This window comes from Lissotriton vulgaris, chromosome 9 (genome assembly GCF_964263255.1).
Source record: "Lissotriton vulgaris chromosome 9, aLisVul1.2, whole genome shotgun sequence".
Classification (NCBI taxonomy): domain Eukaryota; kingdom Metazoa; phylum Chordata; class Amphibia; order Caudata; family Salamandridae; genus Lissotriton; species Lissotriton vulgaris.
This window is the reverse complement of record NC_141697.1, coordinates 221,392,122-221,402,896: the sequence shown is the minus strand read 5'-3', so window position 1 is coordinate 221,402,896 and position 10,775 is coordinate 221,392,122.

Below are 10,775 nucleotides of genomic sequence, written 5' to 3'. Positions count from 1 at the left end.
GTCAAGCGGGAGGGCGTTCCACAACTTGGACGCGTGATAGGAAAAGCACCGGCCTCCGGAGCGTGCTTTCTTGATCCTGGGTATCTGGGTTAGATGGGCATTAGAGGATCGGAGAGTTCTAGACGTGGTATGCGGGACAACAAGGTCCTTGATGATCGGCGGGGCTTTTCCATGAAGGATTTTGTGGGTTAGGCACAGGGCCTTGAACTGCACCCTTTGCACCACGGGCAGCCAATGTAATGCTCTAATCGCTGGTTTAGCCGTACAGCGGTTCTTGGTGTCAGTAAGAATCCGGGCAGCAGCGTTTTGCACAACCAGTAGCCTGGCTGTAACTTTCTTTGGTGCGCCGAGATGCAGGGCATTTCGTAGTCCAGTCTGGACAGGATAAGGCCCTGTAAGAGGAGCTTTCTTGACTGGAAAGGGAGCAGGGGGAGGATCTTGCGGGTAGTGCGTAGTAGACCAAAGCAGGTTCCTGCCGTTTTCCTTCCCTGGGTGTTTAGGGTGAGGTTATGATTGAGCCAAATCCCCAAGCTTTTGATGTCAGCTTTGGGGGTTGGGGGAGGATCCATGCACGGGGACTCCGGGCGAAAGTGGGACTGGTTGCCCATCACCATTATCTCTGTTTTGTCGCCGTTGAGTTTTAGGTGGGATGAGATCACCCAGCTGACTATGTCCCCCAGGCAGGAGTACAGATCGACGGTGAGATTATCTTGCCGGCTGAGGGAGACAACCAGCTGGGTGTCATCCGCGTAGGTCAGGAGTTTGATACCGTACGGGATGACAATTTTTTCAAGGGGCGACATATACACGTTGAAGAGCGTTGGGCTCAATGACGAGCCCTGAGGCACTCCGCAACGTATAGGGGTCTCCCTGGAAATGAAGTCGCCTTCCGCCACCTGGAAAGAGAGGTTGTGGAGATAGGATTTTAGCCAAGACAGGGCCGACCCTGAGATGCCAAGGTCTCTGAGCCGCTGAGCCAGGATGAGGTGGTTGACGATGTCGAATGCCGCGCTGAGGTCCAGAATGATCACTGCCACTGATCCTCCTGCGTCGATGATCTTCCTAGCCTCTTCGACAACCGCTACCATTGCTGTTTCCGTACCCTGGCCCGGGCGGAAACCTGTCTGTAACGGCTTTAACAGTTCGTTGGTTTCCAGGTAGTTCGACAGCTGACCGTTGATGAATTTTTCAGCCATCTTGCTAATGCAAGGAAGGAGGGAGATCGGCCTGAAGTTGGCCAGATTGCTGGGGTCAAGGTTGAGTTTTTTGATTAAGGCTTTGACTACCGCCTTCTTCCAGCTCAGAGGAACCGTTCCGCTTTCTATAGAGGTATTTATCAGGTTCACCATTGGTGCAAGAATGGTAGGAGCGACCTGTTTTAGATGTTTGACTGGTGCTGGATCATGCGGGGACCCACTTTTGAGAGATTGAAGGATGGGCCCTAGGGTGTCCTCACTGATGGGAGAGAACATATCAAGTTCTGTGTTCAGGTTCTGGAACTGCAACGAGTGGGGAGGTGGGGGATCCACAGGGGGAAGAGGGGGGAGATGTTGGAGGATGTTTTGTATTTTTTGGTCAAAAAACGTGGCTAACTCATTACAGTGATTGTCCGAGAGATTATACGTGCATGTTGGTTCTGGGGTTTTAAAAGTTTTTTCATGATTTGGAAAGTTTCTCTGGACAAGCAGGATGCCGTGCTTATTTTTTCATTGAAGAAGGCTGTTTGTGCATTTTTGAGGGCTTTTTTGTAGTTGAGAATAGCCCGTTTATACTCACTTTTGCTGTTGAGATCAAAATCTTTCCTCCATACTCTTTCCGCTCTCTTGCAGTTTTTCTTTAGGAGGCGGACCTCGTGTGTAAACCACGGAGAGGTGGCTTTTTTCCTAGGTTTCAAATACGTTTTTTTGGGAAGAACGGTGTCTAGGGAGTTTTCAATCCAAGACGTGAATTCCGCGTTTGCTGAATAAGGGTTTTTTTCAAGATGTGGCCTGGTATGCTCTAGTGCTTGTTTCCAATTGTCAAGGTCAAGTTTGGCCCATGGACGGGAGAGTCTACCCGGAGCTTGGATGGAAGGAGGAATAGTCTGAATCCGCCAGCTGAAAGGGATAAGTAGGTGGTCGGTCCAGGGCACTGGGATCGGTGTTCCCACCATGAGGTCAGGGAAATTGCAGAAAATGGGATCAAGCAAGTGCCCAAGATTGTGCGTGGGAAGATTGTTTTGTAAGTGAAGTTGGTGAGCTGCCAGGTCTAGGATCAGTTCTGTGGTAGTGTCATTTTTACTATTATCGAAGTGGACATTGAGGTCCCCTAAAATTAGGAAATTGGGCCGGATGCTGGCCATGGCCAAGGAGCATTCCAAAAGTGAATTATGGAACTGCCCCATGGCTTCTGGTGGACGGTAAATGAGAACTCCTGATAGGGAGTTACGGGGGGAAATTTGGATAGTGAAGTGCGTATTTTCACAGTCCGTCAGAGGGCTGTCAAAAAATCTGCATGGAAAAGACTCTTTAAAGATGACAGCTATTCCTCCTCCCCTACCCTTTGGACGGTTCAAGTGTTGTATAAGGAAGCCGTGGGGCAGTGCCTGTACAATATCGGCGTCTGAGTCTGGAGCGAGCCATGTTTCTGTAAGAAACAGGATCTCCAGTTGGTGCTCCTCAATAAGTATGTGTATTTCATGGGCGTGTTTGGGCAAAGACCTGCAGTTGATCAGGGCCATGTTAATGACCGTCTGAGGGTGGTGCTCGTTTATAGCGGGGGTGAGTTTGAATGGACAATGGGGACAGTAGGTGCAATGGGACTCGCCTCTAAATGATTGAGAGCATAGAGGTAGGAGAGGCTGATTGAGTTGGCATAAGGATTCTCTGGAGTATGAAAGCCTCAACTGATCCCCAGTGCCTGGCTCTTGGCTCGGTCTGGCGGGGACGGGCGCAGACGGGCTTACCTCTGGCGCACCTCCGGCATGCCAACGACGCACCCGCTGCACTCGTCCGCTGCGCGTCCACGGGGAGGGGTCATTTTGTAGTGTGGGGGCCTAAATCGCCCGCAACGCTAGAGCGCCGACCGCCCTTCCCAAGATGGCGGCTGTGAAGAGCGCTGTTTTTTCAGCCTACAACGCGGTCCAGGAGACCCTTAATCGGCCACCAGTGGAGCGCGCGGGGACGGAGGATTACAAGGAGGTTGTCGGTAAGCTTTTTAGTTTGTTTGCAACTGTGTCTTGCTCACACAGCGTTAAGGGTGGGTATAGACTGTGTCTCGATCACACAGCGTTCAGGGAGAGCGTGAGTGCCTAATCAAGTCCAACAGGTTGAGACAGCAGGTTAAAATCACACACGACAAATCAAATTACAATTTTAAAATGAAGACCTTGGCTCCCGGCTTCCGCCTCAGGAGTCGACAATTCTGTTACATTACAACATTCAAAAACAGAGACAATTTACACCTTGCCAAAGAAAGACAGAAAAGACAATTATTAATGCACAGCCTTCTATTCCTCAAGTACACACAAATACTGTTTGGAACTGGCACAAGGGTGAGGGATGGTTCAATTTGTAAAATTTTATTAACAAGACATTTTACAAAAATGAAATGCACTGTTAATAATTGAAAGGACAAAAAAACAGAACTAGAAACTCACAGATCATGAGCTGAAAAGCTGGACAAGGCACCAACCTCTTTACAAGCCATTCATACACCTTTCATACGCGTGACACTCACAAAACTATTCAAACATCCAGCCCTGGCCCAGCACATTACACTAACATCAACAGACAGCGTCATTTAAGAGCACCATTTAAGGGCCTATCATTTTCATATTCCCACATGCCTACCTCACAATCCACACTGGGTGACGGATTGTGTGGGCTAGTGTTTAGCTACCAGTGAGTGAAGTGACAAGCAGCAAATCACAACTCACACACCACCAGCCAGGTGCCAATCCACGCGAACTGCCAGCAAGCACCAGCCCACACACCTCCAGCCAAGCACCAGTCCACGCACACCCTCAGCCTAATGCCAGTCCATGCACACCACCAGGCAAGTGCCAGTCCACTCATACTGCCAACTAAGTGCCAGTCCATACATACCACAAGCCAAGTGAGGTAATATGAATTTTTATGGTCAATTGTGTCCCCTATCGTAGACCCCAACGGCTCCATGTACGTGCTTCAAGTACATGTAAGTTCCCTCCACAACCAGCTATGAAGACGCAAATACATTTGCGTCCAACGTTAACATGTCCTCTTTCAGATCCACCATGAATGGGTCGGATATTCAGTTCCTAAGTGTGCCTTGCCAACGTCTTTACATGGTGCACTTTCATGTTTCACTAGCTCTGGCGAGTTAGGCCCTGATTCTTGCCATCAAGCCCTTTCTGCCTCCTGTTTCCGAAAACTACAGTCTGCTGCTTCCATGACCTTTTACTTACTCCCTGCGCGGCTAGCGGTGCCTGGCTCGGCCTGCTTGCCTGCCAAGACTGTATTTTGCCTTCAAGTTATCTGCTCCGCTCCTCGAAAATACATTCCTGTCTAGTAGTTTAGGTAAACATCCTTCCCAGCTGCAGAGCAAAGGGCCCGGCCTTTCTGTCTCCATGCAAGTCATTCATAGCTCCTGTTACCATGGTAGGCCCATGGCCCCCTTGCTTTACACGTTGACACGTAGTCACATATGCACGCACTAACAGTCAGTATAGAATAGCCTCTGCCCAAGAGACCTTTCCTTCTAGATAATATAGTTCCTCAAACACTAGATACCAGATATGATTTGGGATTAGGTTGTTCTGACATCCCAGACTTCTGTCTCCTCATGTAGGGCTAAATGTCAAGTCCCCTTCACCCTCCAGTTACACGTCAATCACACGTCATGCTGCTGCGCGCGCATCTCTGCCACATGTTTCTGCTGACTCTGCAGGATTCTTCTAAGGATCCACCCACTTGTGACACCTCTATGTGACGTTTCTAGCACACACCTCCGTGTACGCCCTCGTGCACGCCTTCTGTTACGCATTTGTGTTCTTATCTCGTTTCTCTCAGCTGTTACGCCTTCTGCATTCAATACTACTGTATACATTGACTATATATATGATATCCTGTTAATAAAACATTGTACATGTCCATTGCAATTCCCTTCCTGAACCCTCGTGGTGATGGAACATGATAGCTGGTTCGAACCAATTCCTTTTTAAGGAATAAAACCCATACAAAACTCAGATGCCACGGACTCTGCCTCTTCTTTTTGACTGAGTTATTCTTATTGAACTTTACCGCATAAATTAAGAATAGGTAATTTAAATTTACCACATAATTGGCGCCCGAATAGGGACCCCTCCCCCACCTTACGCGCCGGCGGTGCGTTGCAGGCCCGGTCCCCTGCCACAGCGCTGACGGACAACTACGCGTACCCGCAGGATTTCCTGTATCTCCCTCAGGCCAACGGAGGTGACTGAGACTGCGATCGACACCCAGACGAGGCGGTGAGGAGTGCGGAGGATCCCGACCAGAGCCTAGCTGAGAGAGCAAAGTCCGAGGTTTTCAGAGGCCCACCAGTTCCGAAGTTCCGAAGTATCTACGTCGCGAATCCAGTCCAGTCGAGTCCGGTCCAGTCCAGTGTCGAGTTTCCGAGGCCTTCTGTTCCGTGCTTCCCAGTGAGTACCGTTGCTGGGGACGCATCTAGACGGGTGCATTAATTTGTGCCCGGTAAAGACGGGTTTGGGTACACAGACCCGGTCTGCACTGTTTAGCGGTGTATCTGTACTGTTTAGCAGTATATCGAGTATGCAGGTAGTTAGTTTTATTCTAGTTATTATTGTTCGTTTCTCAAAATGTTTAAATGTGTTTTAATGTCGTGGTATGAGTGATTGTTCGATATATATTATCGTGTGTACTGTATTAGTCGTGTTCAAGTCCAAGTAAGTATCAAGTCCCAAGTAGTACGGCTGAAACATGCCGCTGTTTTCCAAATTGAAACAGAGCGGAACTAGAAAAGGGATCCTAGAAGAGGCAGTGCCTGTTCCACCTAGGGACACTCCAGGGCACTTTATGTACCACAAGCATGGCTTAGATGCTGTATTATATCTCGACTTGTGGGTTGACTATACCAAAGATTTAGCAGAGAATCAAAGATGGCCCGCTGCAGGGACATGGGATGCCGAGTGCATCATGAGAGTAGAAGAAGCATTATGGAAAAAGAAAGCCAGACAGTCACAGAAAGATGCCATTGAACTATGGCGTAAAGAATCACACAGACGGACAGAGAAAGCGCTCAGAAAAGCAGAAAAACATAGAGAGGATTCAGACAAAGCCCGAGAAAACGTATTAGTTGAAGAGGGGATACGAGTAAAAGCAATACAAGTAGACCGACACCGAAACACTCTCATGAATGGTATGTATCCTCTTCTGGCCGAGGGTTTACCTAAGGCCACTCCGGAAATACCGAAGGATCTGCCCCCTCCATTGGTTCCGACTAAATTACGCCACAAGACCTCAGCAGATATTTTCCTTTCTTCCTATCTAGACGATGTAGCTCCCTCATATTCTTCTGCACCTGCTCATGTACCCGTACCACCTGCTCCTGCTGACATCTCCCTACCCCTACAACATCCGCTCCCAGGTCCGCTGCCCCCACCTGCTCCCGTTGTTCCTCCCGGTACTCAACAACTGCATCCATCAAATCCTTTTGGGACTGGCGTGACCCAGGACCCAACCCAGCTACAGCAAGTACATTCAGGTTATGCTCAAGCCTCCGGTTCAGGAGGTGCTACGGGAGGTTTTCAAACACCCCCACAGATACACCGAATTACGATGAGAGATTTAGCAAAGGCACGGACACCGAAAGGCGTCCCGGCCGAACTACTTAGAAGAGAGCTCACAGACTGCAGATATGACCCAGTGCCTGGTACGTCAGGCCCCATGTTACTTGCGTCCCTACATTTGAGACGCGTTACAGACTATTTAATGTTATTACCAGGAATGCCAGAACATCTAGACAAATTGTACGATTTTATTAGAACAGGAGAGGCGCCGGAGTCTGTTGCTGAAGTCATGTCACGTCAGAAAGTTGAGACTAAAGGTATGATAATGCGATTTCTGGTGAATTGCTTAATAAGAGAACACGATCAGGCAGGTTTTCCGCAAAGTGAGATGGATAGACTGATTAGATGGAGCCAGAATATGTCGGAGGGTAAACATGATAAGGAAAACCAAATACATCATATGGTTAGAAAGGTCCGCAAAGAAATAATAGAAATACATGCCCAGCGAGCACCCGACGAGGATCTTGAACTAGACGATCCAACTTCCTTGCAAGAGGAGGAGGAAACAGAGGATCTAGCAGAAACTTCGCAACAGTCAGACAAAACGACAATAGCATATGTAGGTAAGGGAAAATACCTTAAGAAAAGAATACGTCCAGAAAGCAAAAGACTTTTTCTCTCTGCTATATCAAATCCGAAAACTCCTGAACATATGTTTCAGGCTACCGATAAAATACTTCAAGAACGAATGGGGTACCATGTACTAAATTCCATGGATGAACAAGAATTAGCTAGGTCTGCAGTACAATGGGCTGACAATTCTGATAAATATAGTAATGACGCCTTAGCGCAGACCTTTTTGAACCTTTCTCCTGACGAACAGAAATTAGCTGGAATATATATGATTCAGCATCTCATTACGTTGTTCAAAGGCCAACATTCTGACCCAGGTCCCCTACCTGATATTTTAATAGAGCTACTCTCGAATAGATGGAGAGGTCTAGGTACCGACTTAATTAAAGTAATTCTAGAACATCGACACAGGTATAGTGCTTTTCTGAATACACAGTTTGCTCCAGTTCCACCCGTAGAAAGAAAAATGTATTACATAGACAGACAGAATCCCTTGCGAGAAGTGCATCCAGTCAGGAATGATGATAATACCTTTAGACGCGTGTTTGTGTACACGCCCATAACAAAAATGGAACTATTAGAAATGAAGAAATTAGTGCCCAGTCACGATAAAGACCCTGCAGGTTTCCACTGTGAAATCAAAGACATGTTACTCATGGGTTATTATACCTATCCCGACATTATGAAAATATTGAAAGTATTATTGCCTGCCGGTATTTACGAGAAACTCAAGGAAAAAGAATGGGAGGTGGGAGAACAAAAGATTGAATGGGCTGCATTAGAGAATGAAGAAAATACTCGAACCCCAGGCCTAGGGCTTGGGGACAAAATTAAAGCATTACCAGGATTGTTAGTACAAGTATTGCCACTTATCTACTGGGAGGGTTTAAGGTATTCCAGAAATGGCCAGGCGCGCAACCAAGTAACCGCAAAGTATTGTACTGCTATGTGGTATCAGAATCCAGGCAACCTTTGAGCGGTTACGAGGGATTACCGCCCGCCCTTTTGCCTGGATTCTGATACCACATAGCAGTACAATACTTTGCGGTTACTTGGTTGCGCGCCTGGCCAATTCTGGAATACCTTAAACCCTCCCAGTAGATCAATAGCATATTGATTTCCAGTAAAGGCTGCCCCCGCCATTTTATTCTCCAAAAAATCTCAGCTTTCCACCAAGCACATCGACTTAGAATCAACCAACAATATCTCTACACCGACATGGATAGAGATAAAATAGCGGCAGATTTGTTTGAAAATCTAGCCAAAGGCATGCCTGCTCACACTGCCACGGCGAATGCTGGTCCCCCCCGAGTGGAGGGCCTTAAGGATAAATTCAAGAAATTAGAAAGACTCAAGAAACAAGAGAACTCACGCTGGTGGGACTCCACGACTCTTAAATAATATATGCGTCTAAAACAAATACCGAGAGGCTTGCGCTCCAATACCTTCCCGACATACGATGATCTCGATCTAGACCTAGTAAAAAAATGGGAAGATTCTGTAACTAACAACTCTTTTGCCCTTATGGACATTCTGATAGAAAGTGCGGATCGCAAATCCAGTAAACTACTGGGGGAAATTGCGACACTAGAACAAGAAATAAAAGATCTTAACCTACCTGAACCCACTGTAAAAAATGACACCATTCTAGATGAGGTATTATTTAAACATCAGGAAGAGATAAAAAACAGGAAGGCTAGGCAAATTAAAAGAGATGACGCAGATTACCGTAATGGTCGAATTTTTACTTATGATCGCAAATACGACTCTCTAATTCGTCCCAATAACCCCAAAAAAGGTGGCAACATCTCATCTGCCCCTAGCTCTGTCTCATCCAGTAATGCATCCCTAAATTCTGCAGGTGTAAGCGAACCTAAACGAGAAAGGGGGGACTTGCAAGACACCAACAGTACCCCTTTTTTAGTGGAGCTAGAACGTATGCGCAAAGGGAACAAGACCCAACCCCAAAGGGATACAACAGATCAAAGACCCATAGAGGCAGCAGGGGTGGCAAACGAAGATTACCGAAAAAAACTAAGGTCAGAAACAGCAAGGAAATAGGGAACGAACACAATGAAGTCCAAGTAGTTAACCTTTCCTCTTTTCCACTAACTCCCGATATGACCAACCTTCTTTCTAAAGGCCTTAATTTCAACCCCTATTCAACAGGAGACACATGCCAAACGAAAATAGACCTCTTTAAATTTGTACGGAGCCTCAAACTAAAAAAGTATTTTGCTGGAAAAACTACCAACACCAAAAATGTTAAAAACATTCCTGATGTTCTAACTGATAATGTGACAACAATAAAAGATATACAAGCCATTCACCTATTGTTATCCATTACTGAATGCGAAGACAGCCCCCTAGAGATGGGACAACTTTTAGAAGAACTGAACATAGACACAGATCTGGGGGTTGTTAGTGGTCTTAAAAGTAAATCCACTTGGACACCGACACTACCAGGTGGTAACAACATTGACACTTTCTACAAACGAGTTCTTGATGACATCAACAGAATCAACACAAAAAAACTCAATGAAACGTTTATTTTTAAAGACAATCTCACCAAAGAAGAGCGTCTTGCCCTCGTCACACTCACACAGACTTCCACCATTGTGATCCGCGAAGCGGACAAAGGAGGTAACATTGTGATCATGAATGCAGACGACTATAACAACGAAGCACTAAATCAATTAGCAGACACCTCTTGTTATGAACCGATCACACTTAACCCCATGGGTACTTTAACAACGACCATCAACAACCACCTACACAAATGGAAAGAAGATGGCCTCCTAAATGAAGATGAATACCTGTACCTTAAAGTACTCAAACCGACATACCCATGGCTATACACCCTTCCCAAAATCCACAAGGATCTCCCCTTTCCACCAGGCAGACCCATTGTCTCTGGTATAGGGGGTCCCACTGAGAGACTGGCAGAATATGTGGATGTATTTCTAGGCCCACTGGTCAAAAACCTACCCTCTTTCATACAGGACTCCAAACATATATTGAGTGTACTAAACGACCTGGAATGGCAACCGAACACTACCATAGTGACAATGGATGTGGTCGCCCTCTACACGAGCATCAATCCTGTCCTAGGCATAGAGGCAGTTACACGGGTTCTATCCAACAGACCGGCATCCCTGTGGGCCCATACCCAAATGTTAATATCTATGATGACCCTAATTCTTAACAATAACTTCTTTATGTTTCAAAAAAACTGGCATCGACAAAAACGCGGAGTAGCCATGGGCTCCAAGTTTTCGCCATCTTTCGCCAATCTTTTCATGGGTGCTTTCGAAGCTGACCACATCTGGGGCACCAAAGGCATAAAATATACCGACTCCATACTGTTTTGGGGACGTTATATTGACGACTGCAT